The sequence below is a fragment of the Adiantum capillus-veneris genome, chromosome 25 (assembly GCF_014529385.1).
Source record: "Adiantum capillus-veneris isolate H3 chromosome 25, ASM1452938v2, whole genome shotgun sequence".
Classification (NCBI taxonomy): Eukaryota; Viridiplantae; Streptophyta; class Polypodiopsida; order Polypodiales; family Pteridaceae; genus Adiantum; species Adiantum capillus-veneris.
This window is the reverse complement of record NC_140955.1, coordinates 81,644,377-81,660,741: the sequence shown is the minus strand read 5'-3', so window position 1 is coordinate 81,660,741 and position 16,365 is coordinate 81,644,377. Positions and strand designations below refer to the sequence as shown.

General features: G+C 43.7%; 1 long non-coding RNA gene and 1 other non-coding gene across 2 annotated transcripts; both read left to right on the top strand.

Moving 5' to 3' along the window:
• Positions 1 to 5,117: 5,117 nt before the first annotated feature.
• Positions 5,118 to 12,761, top strand: LOC147425173 (uncharacterized). Its single transcript, XR_015186415.1, has 2 exons — positions 5,118 to 5,715; positions 12,258 to 12,761. It is a non-coding gene; the product is annotated as an uncharacterized LOC147425173 (long non-coding RNA).
• On the top strand, positions 5,120 to 5,281 carry LOC147425174 (U1 spliceosomal RNA). Its single transcript, XR_015186518.1, has one exon. It is a non-coding gene; the product is annotated as a U1 spliceosomal RNA (small nuclear RNA).
• Positions 12,762 to 16,365: the final 3,604 nt, after the last annotated feature.

The window sequence follows — 16,365 nt, the reverse complement described above, 5'->3', positions numbered from 1 at the left end:
GGTCAATGGAGTCTATATTGTAATTTGTAAATGGTGGTTGGATGCCCTCAAGAAAGGTTTGCATAGTCTAAACCCTAAGCATCCAACAATGTATGGGTGGAGTCTAAGAGAGAGGAGAGTGGGATCTATTTTGATGAGTGGATAGACAAGTTTCATGGTGAGGATGCGTGGAGAGATTGTCCATGGTTCTTGGACTATGTCGATGGCGAGTTCCTCAAAAACAAAGCAAAAGCATACAACGGTAATTTATTTCCTTCTTATGCAGATAACATGATACTCATTGGTGTATAGTGTCCTCACTATCCTTACAACATTACACAAGAAGGTTAGGGAAAGGGCAAGAGCACAAGTATCACCATCAATTAGCCTCTCGATGCCCTTTCTACTATCATGGCCATGGGACGTCCAAGCCCAAACACAACAACTGCAGGACCATCAAGTGGAAAGAAGAGAGGTTGAGTAACCATTGAAGAATTGGAGGAGTCATGAAAAGAGTAGCAGATTGAAAGGAGTGAACGGCAAGGTGGTGGTGCATATTTTGGGCAGGGCGACTTCAAGGGATGCTCGAAATCACATAGGTCGAGTCCATCGTAGGGTTTGAGATCTAGGGGCTCGATATGTGAACTAGGTCCATTGGCATTTAGTTAAGGATCCAGTTTGCAAGCATATATACTCATCATAGCTAGCACATCTTTTTGCAGTAGATAACAAGTCTACTTAGTACTTGAGAGACATAGATGGTGGAAGTGTGTGTCCTTTTGTATGCATACATTTTGGAACATTTGAAACATAAAAGAAGAGCATTTAGATGAACAACTCAAACAAGAGAAAATATTTTCCTTTATTTTCTTTTGCAAAATTTACATAATGATTAATTTCCATACAACTCATTGTAATAATTAATCATGTACATTGAATCCATCAACTCAAATTAGCTTCAACTCACATAGATATATTCTTAACAGTGATTAAATGTTCCAAAAACATATAGCTTATACGTGAGCATTCCCATTACGTTTGCATATCCAATTTAGGCATTTACGAAGTATTTTTTCTCTTTAGTTTAAAAATAGAAAATCATGTTTTAAGCTTCAAACTTAATTATAGCTGCCTTGAAACATTGTAGGATGGTAGAAAATGAATTCCAGTCATTAAACTTTCTTGGGTCTCTTACCAAATGCAATTTTGATAACATTACCATGTTCGTATATCATAGTCATCCTTGATTATAAATCATCTTAACAAAAATGGGGATATGGTGCTTGTGTGTCCTCATTTGAGAAACAACACCATTTTGCAAGAGGTGGCTACTCTACTCAATATGTGAGAGACATAGTTTACTACAAGGGTGTTTCCATACATATAGCCTACACACCTTTCTATAGTAGATGGCTAGTCTACACGGTGCTTGAGGGACAGGCTGTCACAAGTGTGTCTTCTTCCATGAAAATCTTTAAATAAATTAGAACTTTAATGAATACATAAGAGAAATACAGAAAAAAGTTGCTTTATTAAAACTTATTTTTACATCAATGTCTTGTTTTAAGTTAGCTTAAGTTATTAGTTTGTTTTTTTCTTTTGAACCAATGTATATATGTACAAGGTTCCTTACTTTAGGGTTGTAGCTTATACGCATACTTGAGGAACCTTGGTAGTTGGAAATGTCATCAAGCTACTCAAACTCATGCTATGTTTAATACGTGTCTCCATAAGAGGAAGTCATATGCTTACTTGAAAGGCATAACTTTCAGCCAAATAGATGGAAAATTCAGCTTATAAGCCAATCATTTAGCCTTTTCATAAATTAAAAACCTTTCTCATGACCATTTGTGTGACTTTACATGAGGTTGGTGATGTATGCATTTCTCATTGTCGTGGTCCTTGCTTGTGTTTACTCGTTTACAAACCTCATTGGACATGGCACAACAATCATTTGTTGAATGCAACTTAAAAGAACTTTGATGCCCTAGCAAAAGATTTTATCCTTGAAATCATATGATAAGGTGCGCATTTAGCTTTATAATATTATCTAAAAGGTCGCGTGCGCGCGCGCACACACACACACACACACACACACATATAGACACTCGTTTGCAAAATGTCATGATCTTGAACTCAAGAGAGTTACAATGCTTTTGTTGAGAACTGGCTCTTTTATTGCAACATTTATATGCTACCATTTAGCTTTAGAAAACATCTTGAAGACTACATACATATTCATTTACCAAAAGTAGTAGCAAAGTCATCATGTTAAACTTTGAAGAGTTCCAATGTGTAATCTTGCCACTTACTCTTTTGTTTGGCTAAATTGGGTCAAAGATCACACCCATACTTACTTGCATCAAAGTTTTTGCACTATGTAATACTTCAAATATTGAGAAACATACGGATATCTCTTGTTCTCAAGTATTGCAAGTTAAAACCTTGTCATAGTAGCATTAAATGTCCACAATGGCCTTTAGCAAGAAAGACGGTGTCATAAAATCTAATATCTAACCAACCCAAATGATTTTCTCATATTAAATTGATCACTTAATGTGGGAGAATAAACGGGAACAAGTGTTAAGATATAGATATGTGCTTATAGATCTATCTCAACACGGGGCCAATAGTAAAGGGGCCCAAATGGGAGATGGTCTATAAAGAGCAAGGCTAACCAATGGAGCATAAGACCTTAGGGTTAGCTTCATTGAAGACCTCCAATAATATGTGTAAAAGTCCTTTGACCTTAGGTAAGCTAGGGCTGAGCTTGAGGTGGGTACCCGGCCCAAACTCGAGGTGCTTGTCGTGCTTGAGGTGCGTGTCCTGCTTGAGGTGCTTGATTAAGATGCTTGAGGTGCTTGACTGGCTCCATGCTTGAGGTGCTTGACTTGGTGCATGATTAAGGTGCTTGAAGTGCTTTGAGAAGCTTGCCTGAGATGCTTGTGGGAACACCCCCTACTTCAAGTGCTTAGGCATGCTTGATGACTAAGGGGCTTGCTCATCCAAAGTCAAAAAGATCCCTACAAGGAGGGGGGCGAGCCTACAAGGGGGGGGGGGGGATGAGAGAGAACACACACACACACACACACACACACACACACACACACACACACACACACACACACACACAAGGGAAGCCCCAGCTTGAAGAGGCAGCAAGGACACTTGTCAAGTTCCTCCTCATGTTGCCCTCATGGTGTGCCTGAAACCTATTGGTTGGCCACCCAAGGGGTCCAATGATAATAAAGGATATTTAATTAATTGATATTGCATTTATCAAGTCCTCTCTCTCAAAGGGGAAAGGGGGACACTTGTCTCAAGGCTATCCCTGTTGCTTGTAATGGCTCCTGCTTGTGATTGGCTAGGCCTGGAGGGGTCCAATGAGCTTCAAGCATGAGCTACAAGGGGGGGTCGACCCAAGCAAGCTAGGGGGGTGCTTAGGGGGTATACTCACCCACACACACTCACAAACACTCTCACTGTGTGCTATGCAAAGTGCAAGAGCTCCCTCTCTTTCTCCAAGCAAGTAGAGGTTGAGAGCCTACACCAACACTCTTGGCTATGGAGTGCAAATCCATCGAAGAGCCATGCTTCAATGCTTGAGCTTGACATCTATTTCTTCTTCATTACTATGCTATTATGTATGCTAGCACAAGAGTTATGATAAGTGAGGAACTAGCTCTTTCTCGTATGAAATGTTTCTTCTTCCTCTTCCCTCTCTCTCTCTCCCTCTCCCTCTCTCTCTCCCTCTCTCTCTCTCTCTCTCTCTCTCACACACACACACACACACACACACACACACACACTCATGCTCATGGGTTTATGCAAAAGGGAAATTATATGTCCAAGTGTGTATTTGAGTAGCGATGGCAATTTCTCGTGTTTATAACAGTGGCATCAGATTAAGGTTTTTGATTTGCAAGAAATGCCAATGCATACATATAAACTCGGTCAACATCTGAGAAGCTAGCATAAGGATGGTCAAGGTCAATCTAAAGTTTTTAATTCAAATTTTACTAAGAAGATCAAAGATTGAAGAACCCCACAACGATGAATGATGAAGATGTCAATGCTGAGGTGATTTTGTAAAAGAGATTTGGCATAGTAGCATTTAGTATGAGCGTAGAGAAGAGGCGAACTTCTGATTGGCACATTCGAGAGTCGAGTGTTTGGGTCCTCCTCCTAAGGATGCAAACCGAAGATAGTAATACTTATTATTTTGATTTGTATTTTTATTGTATGCATTTTCAAATTCTCTACAATTCGAATACTGCAAGAATCATATAAAAGTCATAAAGATTTTATAATTTGCATTAATGCTGAAGATAGTACTATGCATTAAATAAATAAATAAACTCTCTCTCTCTCTCTCTCTCTCTGACATATGATGTACACTCTCTCTCTTCCTTGGTAAGCAGCCCCAGTACGAGTTCTCCTACACGTATTTCTTTCTCGATGAACTGCCATCGCTAGATTGGCATGCATAATGTTACGGGTACACAAAGCGACATCTACTTCCAAGAATTTAGAAGCTTTGCGGTTTGTGAGCTTAAATATGCTATCCACCTAGCGAGAAGGCTGCACTCGTAACCTTGCTAGATGATTGAGCAAAAGTCACACAAAGGAGCACCTCTTGCCATGCTTGCATGTTGACTCTATTATTGAAGGCTGTTAACAAGCTTCTGTTTTAAATTATTTTAAAGTCTAAGCTTTCATATTCAAGCCTTTGCTTTACTGGAGGTAATGCCCACTCGCAATCCTCGACCAAACCAACGCCCTTGGAAATCATATACAGAAGAAGAAGAAGAAAAGATATAAGTTCAAAAGATACAATTGGATTGGTTGAATTGTTCAAATCGGCATGATGGGATTTCATCAATTTCTTGAATTGGCACGCATTGATGGACAACACCTTCTACAGTTGATGAAAATGAGGTAAACGCATATACTCATGCCACAATGAAAGTGGCATCAAAGCAAGGTTTTGATTTGCGAGCGAGGAATGCCATCATCACAACACTCTTGGATGTGGATGATAGAGATGACATATTCATTGGGTATGAAAATTGAGTTATCCCATCGGCGCTACCGGCGAGGTGCGTTGGTATAAGAGGGGACGTGGGTGGCAGGTGAAGTCATACTTACCTGGGCGGGGTCAATCGGTGATCAGGAAGGCCGATGGCCTAGGGTCGGCCTCTCCATTGCACTGCGGACGGGCCGCACCCTAGCATCTCCCCTCTGAGGGAGAGTGCACGTCATAATTTGTGGCAGCGGGGGCTCGCGTTCGCGCGGCCCCCATTCCAATCTCAACCTCCAACTGATAAGAGGCGATCACGATTTGTTGGTCTTGCTGTCTAGGTATTGCAGGCCTGTGTGCGCTGTCTGTACAGTTGGAACGATCAGAAAATCTGATGGGACAGTTCATTGGATGTTTGACTTCCTCATCCGTCTCTCTCTGTTGCCGGGCAGGGCAGTCTCAGTCTCCTTCTCTGGAGAGAGTCTCGCTGACTCCGCTGTGGTGTTGTTGATCTCTTGTGCGCAGCTGCTGCTGAGGAGCGTTAGTTGGAGCGATCAGATCAGAGTCTCAAGGTCCTGGCTGATGTCTCATCTGTTTTTTGGGCGCCCGTCATTGCAAATTCTCTCCAGCATTTGTTGATCTGCAACACAGGTCTTCACATGACCACTATGAGGTTCTACTATAGACAGTTGTCCCCGGGAGAGCAAGCAATAAAGGTGAAGAAGAGTATATCTCAAGTCTCTGTGGGCGTACCGTTTTTGCACGTGCATGGTTGATGTTCTAGGACATATTGATAGTGAACGGTAGCGTAGATTGTTGCACATGCATGATTGATGTTCTTGGACGTGCTGGGCACCAATTGTAGTTGAAGGCAATGAATGCTATGTACAGCTAGAAATAAATGTCCAACTAGAAAACTTCACTTCACTCTTTGTAAGGTATTGTATGTTTTGTTATAGTATGCCATGAGCTCCAAAATATACACTCCTCCTCAAGTAATACCAACTTGCTGGAAGTAGCAATACACGATGCAAGCGCAAATCCAGAAAAAGGGATGGAAGCGCAAATCCACGTTTGGCAACGGGATATATATTCACACTCTCCATAGCCAGTGGGATATTTCAGTTCAGCTGGCTCTTCCAAGGCAGCAAAGGAGGGGGAGGGTCGCTGATGCGGTGGGCTCATACCACACTGTTCCTGAGCCCAAGGTCTAGATGTCGCCATCGATCATGATAATGATGTGCCTTCAAGCTTCTTAGTAGATGAAGAAGAGGAAAAAGAGGCCGAACATGAGGCCCACATGCTTGCTTTTCCAGCCCTCCACGCTGCCTATGCTTGTAAACAAAAATAGCTTGCACGATCCTATGCAGCCTTTAGGCTTTCCTTCACAATCGCGAGCATTTTCTGCATAGCTTGTAGACAATCATTACAGACTATCACCACTATGCGCACTGCTATAAGGCAATTCAATTTCCACGAGATACTTTTTCCAATCCATTCGACGCCTAAAGACGTGCACGTAACACGTCTTCAATAGTCCATTATGTGTTTTTTTTTAGTATATGCCAAGGTGCCTTGCATTACATGAAAAAGGATACTCAAAAGTAAATTGCACAAGAGATAGGCAAGCCTGTAAGGCACATACACTTTGCCTTGCTTGAAAGTAAGAACATCAATTATTTCCTCGGTGATGAATACCCGGAAGATAATCCACAGTACTTCTTGGTGGGAAGAGTTTAGAGTCCTCGGCTATTCTAAGATATACCCACATGCATGCTTGTAGCCCTTCGGACTACAGAAGCTGTCGTCACGACTCATGACTCGGTTGAGTGGAGGAGATTCTTACGGTTTTGGCTCTATCCATGGTCATGTAGCTTCCTAGAGGCCTGGTGGATGTTTATCCTACCTTCCCGGTGCTTCCAAATGTTGCCTAGGCCCTTCTCCACATTTTTCCACTTTTTCTTCTATTTATTAGGTCGTGGGGCTTGATGTTTGGGTCGGGCATCCAGCCTACGGCACTATGTAGTGGGCAGGGGCAGTAGCTAGCTATGTAGACGAGGGGCGAAGACTTCAAGACACATTCAAGGCAAGATCACATGATGCCCTTGGTGTGGTAGGTTGGTTATGCCATTTCCCTCTTGAATAACAGGACTTGAGTTCAACTCTCCTCGTCAGATAGATCTTTAAGGTCTTTTGGGATAGTTTCCTATGACGCTAAAATTCTCTTCTTCTAGATCGGTCTAGCTAGCTACCAGTAGGAAATGCATCTTGTTCTCTCAGGATGCTTGGGGGTGGTTGTCGATCTAAGGCCAAGTCACTGGTCTCATGTGCAAGAGAAGATGGCAGTAGGAGTAGCAGTTGTGCATGTACCAGGGGTCTATCCATTTAGGGCATAACAAATCTATGCTAGACCACCCTTGGCCACTTGTGTTTGCAGCTTTGTATCAGCATGGGGAGCCTCTCTCCCTCTCTCTCTGTCTCTTTCTAGCTCAGCGACCTCTCTTCTTCAAAGTGGCCTTGTATACGTATGTGGCATTGCAAGTGTTCTCTGGTGTCAAAGAATCATGATTGGAGTCGAGGTGTCCACTGGATAAAACACATATTCGCATAGTCTCTCTTAGTACACAGTCCCACAGTTCAGAAACGAGTTAGTCATTGCATGAAAAGGAACCTCTCTCAATCGTTTCTTCTCCTAAGCAGGACACGCATTTTGTGCATTGATAGAGATTTAATTGTTCGTGAGGATCATCACGCCCTCAAGTTGTTGCAATCTGTACCGAGTACACCTTTTGGATGGTGTGCTTTTTCCCACAGTGCAATCAATATCATGGCGGATGTTTTCTTGAGCCACTAGAAAACGCTAGAGGATCTGGCAGAATCCAAAAACGCTGGTTGTCTAACTGGCTGAAAAAACAAGGTCTTCTGCCGTCTTGCTGAGGAGAGAACACTGCAAGCCTGAGCTTCTTCTGTCTCTTCTGCTTCTACTGAGTGACCATTGGGTTTCTTTTATGTTTCCTTAGCGATTTGCCCTACTTACTTTTCCAACAAAAGTCACTTATTAATAAATGAGTGAAAAATGTGTATTTTGTGAAAAAGGGTTCTATGCTCTGTAAAATGCTCATGATGCGTACCGAATGCCTTGCTGATGATTATATTGTGTGCAATCAGAGGATATGCAACTAATCTAGGTGTCTGGACATGCACGGCTTGCTCACAGGCTCACAAAGGTGCCAGAACACTTCCTAGGCTGACCTAAACCCTAGACCTGAGATAGCTTGTCCACATGCACATAGGGTTAGATGTGCATGTGACATCCCGTCCCTTTCAAAGTGAGGTACTCATACCGAGCTGTATGGCGTCGAGGGAGTGCACCAACAACTCCTGGAATTCTGCGAAGAACTCTTCGCCGGCCCACTCTGATGCGTGGGTCGTGCAATACTTGAACTTCATGAAGGACTGCAATGCTTGCTTTTTTGGGCCGTGCCGAAAGGGACAAAAAATGATCTGTTGCGGCTTTAATTCTCCATCTTCGGCTATGGTTGTGGGTCCACCTTCTTCAAGAATCTCTGAGGAGGAAAATTCCTGAAACCATGTCCAACACAAAACCATAAACATACCCATTCCGTGTAGAGTAACTGGAAAAATACTATTCTTTCTAAATGACTGTGCATGCAATGCAGATGAACAAAGTGATGGAGTGCCAAACCGTTCACCAAACACATGCAAAAAGTGGGATCGAAACTTGACTTTTCGACCTAAATCTATCAACTGTGGCAAATCACAACGGAAATGCCGATGCTTGATGGACAATCTTATTCGTGCTCTTTCTCAGATTGTGTCATGCCAAGGAAGAAACATGTAAAAGCGATTGACAAAACGGACAATCGAGAAACAATGTGAATTCCTTAATGCAAACTTTTATTCGTTTCGAGAGTAATCCACATACATCCGTGCTCATCCGTGAGTGAATCAAGTGCATCGTACAATACGGCATGCCTGTGAAAAGGGAACACATAAAGACGGTGACGAAAATACAAGAAATCGTCACGAATCAAAAATTCCAACAATGCATGCTTACTAATCATGCGAACACACAAAACTTCCGTGTAATGAGAGAGTCCATACCGGGAGCGAAGCCCGACACCTCGAGAGGAGTTGTCTGGATAACCTCCAAGCGGGCTCTTTGTACAAGAGAGGCACCAATCACATCATGCATACTGCTTGAATCAAACAAGATCACCATGCGTTGACCATCCTCATGACCATAACACTTCATGAGAGACTCATCAGCTAGATGATCATTAGAAACTTGGGACACACTAGTATTCTTATATATGGCATTAACAGAGGATGTGGGTTCTGTGGGTTCTTGAGGTTCGTTGGATACGTTCTTAGGACATGTCTTCTTTATATGACCCTTGAGGTGACATTGATAACATCGACCTTCCTTAGCATAAATGACTTGTTCTTTTGGCGTTATGTATCCTCCTACAATTTCTTGTGCAGCTTTTTCATCTGGGGTTAGCTTAGGGTTAGCAGGTGATTTAGCTTTACGCCTTTCTTTCTTCACGGTCGCGATCCAAGGCGGCGCGTTGCGCCTCTTGTTGTAGCATCATGTCCATCATTGACTTGACCAAAGCCTCCATAGGATTTGGTGCAACCCGTGGCGTACATGGGGAAGGGGAAGGATCGGAAAAAAATCCTCCTGGTAAGGAAAATTCTTTGTCACCAACTACTCTTATCACCTTCAGGCAAAGTATCCATTCCGCTTTGCGTGACGACCATACACTGAGATCTTGGGTACTTAAGTTCTTGAGAAACTTGGGCTCTTGAGGTTCTTGGGTTCTTGAGGTTCTTGAGTTCTCTAGCTTGCAATCGATGTTTGAGAAGGCTTTTCTCTTACCCGAGCTCGACTCTTTCCTGCGGGCGCACACCTTGGCGGCCTTGCGCTCACACCAAAGTTGCTTTTTCCCCACCTCAAGTCGATTGGCCGGCCGCTAAGTGCACAGTCCGCTCTCAATGAGTGAAAAGAGGAACAAGGGGAGGCTGGACAAGCCCTTCTTTCCTAGGTTACTTGTCACTCTTCAAAAACACGATTAGGAATCGACACACCCAAGTGGACTTGGGTTATGTGCGACCGCAACAAGAAAAAAATTTCTTGTGGTTCTTTCCTTGAGTGATACAGAACACTGCCAAAACTCTGATACCAATGTAAGGTGCAGCGGAAGTGAATGTTGATATTGCTCAAGATGAGTGCTCCAAACTGCGCTCAAGGGTTCCTTTTACTTACGGAAGGGAGAACCTTCCGTTCCTTTAGAGAGAGAGTGCAATGATCACAAACAAAGTGAATGCTATTGTGAATGAAAGTGCTGAGACTGTGAGAAAGAGAGAGAGAAGAATACGACACCAGGCGCTTCTCAAACCCTCGTCCAAGGGCCCCCCTCTCTATGGCGAGAGAGGTCTATGCTATAGATTGCACAAATCTCGTATGTTGGTCTAGATGGAATGAACTTGCCGACGATGTGCACAACGATGATAACGACGACGAGGACGGGCTGAAAACTGAAAACGCTAGGGCTGAAAAGCTGAAATCCGCAAACACTAAGTGTCTGCTGAACACCGGCACTGTGTCGGCGAGGATGGCGATGACGGCGACTCCACGACGATGTGCTGAAAACGCAGATGTTGAAATCTGAAAAAAGTGGGCTGAAACCGTAAACGCTGGTTGATTTGACGGTACAGCGAGGATCTCCTGTGGGTAAGGTGAGATCTGCGAGGCTATGGCTAAATCTGCAATGACTAAGGGCTGGAAATTGAAAACGCTAACTGTCTTGGCTGAACTTGCGCCGAACACTGCAAATTACTAGGTTGGATCTGCTATTGAAAAATGCCCGGCTGATCTGCTGTTGATGGAAATGCTAGAAAGGTTCTGCTGCTGTGGAGAAAAACGCTGGGCTGATCTGCAACTCAAAACGCAAGGTCTTCTGCCGTCTTGCTGAGGCAAGAACACTGCAAGCCTTAGCTTCTTTTGTGTCTTTTGCTTCTGCTGAGTGACCACTGGGTTTCTTTTATATTTCGTTAGCAATTTGCCCTACTTATTTTTCCAACAAAAGTCGCTTATTAATAAATAAGTAAAAAATGTGTATTTTGGGAAAAAGGGTTCTATGCTTTGTAAAATGCTCATGATGGGGATTGAATGCCATGCTGATGATTATGTTGTGTGCAATTAGAGGATATGCAACTAATCTAAGTGCCTGGATATGCACGGCCTGCTCACAGGCTCACAAAGGTGACGGAACACTTCCTAGGCTGACTTGAACCCTAGATTTGAGATAGCTTGTCCACATGCACATAGGGTTAGATGTGCACGTGACACTTTCTTTATCCCTAGACTGGCATGGAGTTTCCTTTAGGTGGATGCTAGTCCTTCTTGGACTAGGACCCAATTACAATCAACAAAATTACCTATGAGCTCTTTGGTTCTTCATCATCGGAGAGCTCATAGGTCAGTAGTCTTGGGTGTCCACAGTTTTGTTGGACTTCCCATAGCAGTTTGGAGATTTATGTGATCGGAGATGTAGATATCCGACTCTTTCTTGGTGTAATCAATATCCAATACACAATTAAGCACAGGTGGAAAGGACATACGTTTGACAGAGATTTTAAGGAAGTTACAACAGTAGGAGTATATGTGCTCTTCCGAGTCTTTATGGATATTGGCATATTGTATCGGATTGTAACCACAGGTTTGATTTTGACAGATGCCGAGGAGTGGCATACATATGGTTTGATCTCAGGGAGTTTTCTTGAGTAGCTAGGTCTTGGGGGACCCGATGGTGTGATGACATTTGTGGTCTTTCATTTCTAAGCAGATCGAGTTTAGCAATGATGTGATCCTCTTTGGGTGTCAGGTGCAACGGAAGGGTTTAAGGATTTAGCTCAGATCTAGTACTCCGTACAAACACAAGGTTACATTACTTCACTTGAAAAGAACTCAATTGAACTGAATGAAAGAGAGAGACGCACACACACACACACACACACACACACACACACACACACACAGAGAGAGAGAGAGAGAGAGAGAGAGAGAGAGAGAGAGAGAGAGAGCATGTCGGGTTCCAACCACCCTGAAGGGCCCCCTTGCTCTGGCAACAGAGCAAGTACTTGCTTTATTACTTGCACAAAATGTTGATACAATGATGCTAAATTATGAGATGCTGAGATGCTAATGGGTACTTGATGCTACTGATGCTAGGTACTGAAGGTGCTACTGAGGTGCTAAGGGGTGCTATTAGAGATGCTTGGTGTTGCGTAGACGATGATGATGATGATGACAATGACGATGACGATGACGAGGAGGAGGAGGATGTGGGCTGATCTGCTATCGCCGGGGACGGCCATGGGCTGAAAACTGAAATCACTGGTGATGCTAATGGGCTGAAGGCTGAAATCTGCTGCGATGGGGGTACTGCTTGCAATGACGAAAGGGCTGAAAACTGACCGAAAACGCTGATGGGCTGCTGACGTTTTGGTGGCTGAAAATGCTAGTGACTGATGGGAGAAATACCGGCTTTCTCTGGTGCAAAAATGCTGGTCCTACTGGTGCTTCTTGAGAGACACTTAGTTCTGCTCTTATGTTCTCTACTGGTGCCCAAGGGCTTCATTTTTAGGTCTTTTAACCATTTTCCCTACTTACTTTTAATAAATGTCATGTCAGAGTCACTTATTGATAAATGACTTAAGTGACTGTTCATATGCCTATATGCTTAAGTAACTTAATTGTGCAAGTGAGGGTATGCAACTATGACTGGCTTGGACATGCACGTCCTACTAGAGGCTCACAAGGGTGCCAGGTTAGGTCCTAAGCTAAGAATTGAACTGAATGAGAGAGAGAGAGAGAGAGAGAGAGAGAGAGAGAGACGGCATGTCGGGTCCCAACCACCTCAAGGGCCCCCTTGCTCTGTTGCCAGAGCAAGTACTTGCTTTATTACTTGCTAATACAATGATGCTAAATGATGAGATGCTGAGATGCTAATGGTACTTGATGCTACTGATGCTGGGTATTGAAGGTACTACTGAGGTGCTAAGGGTGTTGTTATAGATGCTACGTGCTACGTTGCCGACGAGGAGGAGGAGGTGGCTGTGGGCAGATCTGCTATCGTCGGGGATGGCGATGGGCTGAAAACTGAAATTGCTGGTGCTACTAATGGGCTGAAGGTTGAAATCTGTTGGAGGTACTGCTGGCAATGAAGAAAGGGCTGAAAAGTGACCAAAAACGTTGATGGGCCACTGATGTTTTGGTGGCTGAAAACGTTGGTGACTAATGGAAGAAACGCTGGCTTTTGTTGGTGCAAAAACGCTGGTCCTGCTGGTGCTTCTTGAGAGGCACTTAGTTCTGCTCCTCTGCTCTCTATTGGTGCCCAAGGGATTCATTTATAGGTCTTTTAGCCATTTTTCCTACCTAATTTTTAATAAATGTCATGCCAAAGCTACTTATTAATAAATGATTTTAAGTGACTTTTCATATGCCTATATGCTTAAGTGACTTAACTGTGCAAGTGAGGGTATGCAACTGTGACCGGACTGGACATGCACATCCTGCTAGAGGCTCAAAAGTGAGGGTATGCAACTATGACCGGCCTCGACATGCACATCCTGCTAGAGGCTCACAAGGGTGCCATGCTAGATCCTAAGCTAAGACTGACGCTAGACTGTAGTAGAAGCTTGTCCACGTGGCGCAAGTGAAGTGCGCACTTGACATTGGGTCTCGAGTTTTATGAGACTTAGGCTTCAATTCTGGTGAGCCATGCTAAATCCTCAACTAAGACTGACGCTAAACTGTAGCAGAAGCTTGTCCACGGGGCGCAAGTGAAGTGTGCACGTGACATTGGGTCTCGAGTTTTATGAGACTTAGACTTCGATTCTGGAGCTTCCAGTTACAATGGATTCCAATGTAGGATTGAGATGAAGCTACCCCATAGCGCACTTTTGAGGATATCTCTTTTTCAAAGGGGGCTTCTAGGTTATTATCTTCATTTGATTTCTGGTGTTCCATTCAATTCCACGCTCACAGTCTTCTCGTCCTTGGTTTCCTTGCCCGCTTCCTGCGACTTTTGGATGGTGTGCTTTTTCCTACAGTGCAATTAGTATGCCATATTGCAATTAGTATCATGGCAGATGTTTTCTTGAGCCACTTTGGTGGTTGCTTGGTCCTTTGGATTTCTGGTGTGACAGTTGCTCTTACTATTACATTGGAGCAGGCAATCCTATGCTTTTGTCTTCCGCATGTGATGGTTGGAAGTTGATACATTCACTGTGTCCTCTTTATTTATCTCTAGACTGGCATGGAGTTTCGTACAAGTGGATACTAGTCGTATGGTATATCTCACACACACACACACACAGAGGTCTCGAATATTACAATCTAGATGTTGCCATCGATGATGATAATGATGTGCCTTCAAGCTTCTTAGTAGATGAAGAAAAGGAATAGGAGAAGCAAGAGGCCAAACAAGAGGCCCACATGCTTGCTTGCAACCCTCCACACTGCCTATGCTTGTAAGCGAAAATAGCTTGCACGATCCTATGCAGCCTTTAGGCTTTCCTTCGCTATCGCGATTCCGTCGCAATCGCAAGCATTATCTGCATAGCTTGTAGACATCTACGGATTACAACTTAAGCCCCTTTAGTCTAGTAGCAATAAGTGGTTTTAGCAGCCCAACAGGGTGCCCATAGTGGGCAGCCTAAGTCACAACAGCAGCCAGCTATGTAGAGGAGGGGCGAAGACTTCATGACACATTAAGGGCAGCATCACATGATGGCCTTGGTGTATTCGTCTTTCTCTCTTCTCGATCATTCTAGCTTGCTGTCAATAGGAGGTGCATCTTGTTCTTTTAGGATGCTTGGGGCTTGTTGCCGATCTTGAGGTCGAATCAGTGGTCTCACGTGCAAGAGCACATGGCGGTAGTAGCAGCAGTTATGTGTACCGGGGTTCTATCCATTTAGGGCATAATAGATCTATGCTGGACCACCCTTGGCCACTTGTGTATGAAGCTTTATATACAACATGGGGAGCCTTTCCCAGATCTCTCTCTCTCTCTCTCTCTCATTTTCAGAGGTCCAGTCTCTTCTAGGTTAGTTATGTATGTGGCATTGCACGCGTTCTCTAGTGTCAAAGGATCTTTTCGGAGTCGAGGATGATTGGAGTCGAGGTGTCCACCGGATCTGTGTGTCTTCATTGCACCTTCCCCTGCCTATTTTGACTTGGTAATAGAGCCTTGGTGTCTTGACCACCTTCGATGCTCGGTGTAGGAGGCTGGTCCGGTGCCATATTGGACTTAATTGAGAGAGAAATCCTGCAGTGTGATCCTGCACTTTTTTCCAATTTAGGCATGGTTTGGGTTATGTACAGGCTATGGACCTTCTCTACGATTTTCCTCTCTTCTACCTACCCTTCTTTACCCCGACCTCTCTTCACCGAGAGGAACTCCGTGGAGGATTCAGGATGTGGGGCATTGCTAATTGCTTTGGTTTTTAAAGATGGAGATTTGTTGTTGTCTCTTCTAGCAAGGGGAGCAAGCTTGTGGGTTTTGGATCTAGGAGGGGATACCATTTTCCCGGAATTCTTCTTCTGAGAGAGAAATGTTTGGACAGCAGTGGGATCTTCTTGAACACATATGGAGCGGGTTCCTATGACTATGTATTCTTCGAGAAAATGGATTAGCTTAATTGCTGCGTCTTTGCAATTTCACTTTTACCTTGGAGTTATTGGCAGAGTTATCCCTATGGAGGCTTTATGTAGGCTGATCTGGAGTTCCAGCCTTGTCTTGCACAAGCATATGCGGAGTTTCACTCCATCTTCAAAGAGGGGTAGTAGGTTGCAGATTTTGGATTTTGTACCACCTTAATACCTTTTTGGGGTGTGGACTACTCCTATCTCCATGTTCTCTCTGCGACAGTAGTGTGGCTATACAGATTTTATCACTCCCATCATCCATGCCCGTTTGTGAGCTTGTCAGTTCCAGTTGACAGACAGTTTTGCAATCTTGATGTACAACAGAAGATCTCTCGAGATCCAGATGACAAGTTTGCATGCAATGTCGGTAGTTACTTCCGCAATCAGCAACATATTGAGGCTCCTCTTGTATATTCCTTTGGAGAGCTCCAACCTTGGGACAACCATTTCGATTTTCAAAGGCCTAGTGCAGGTCCCCTAGGCGATTCCTTTACTCTCACCTTGAGTATTACTATAATGTTGTGTATTGGATATTGATTACATAGTTGTGTGGGTATATTCTCTGAAGCATAAGTGGAAGGACATACTTTTGACAAAGATTTTAAGGAAGCAAGTTACAACAGTAGGA